The following is a 328-nucleotide window of genomic DNA, read 5'->3' on the forward strand; positions in this document are numbered from 1 at the left end:
CATCACCCTTCCCCCTCTCCTATATAAACCCTCCTTCACTCCTTCATTTTCATACAACCTACACACCACTTCTTCCCCTTCTTGGCCAAAAACAAAAGCCATTCCCATCTTCCTCATTTCTTCTTCTTCTACTCTCTTCTTTCTTATTTTGCTCAAGGACGAGCAAACCTTTTAAGTTTGGTGTGGTAAAAGCATTGCTTTTTGTTTTTCCATAACCATTTATGGCATCCAAGGCCGGAGAAACCTTTAGAAAGAGGAAAGGGAAGGCAAAAGCTTCCACCTCCGAGTCATGGGAGATGGAGAGATTCATCTCAAGGGATGCACTTTC

This window comes from Arachis duranensis, chromosome 1 (genome assembly GCF_000817695.3).
Source record: "Arachis duranensis cultivar V14167 chromosome 1, aradu.V14167.gnm2.J7QH, whole genome shotgun sequence".
NCBI classification, from domain to species: Eukaryota; Viridiplantae; Streptophyta; class Magnoliopsida; order Fabales; family Fabaceae; genus Arachis; species Arachis duranensis.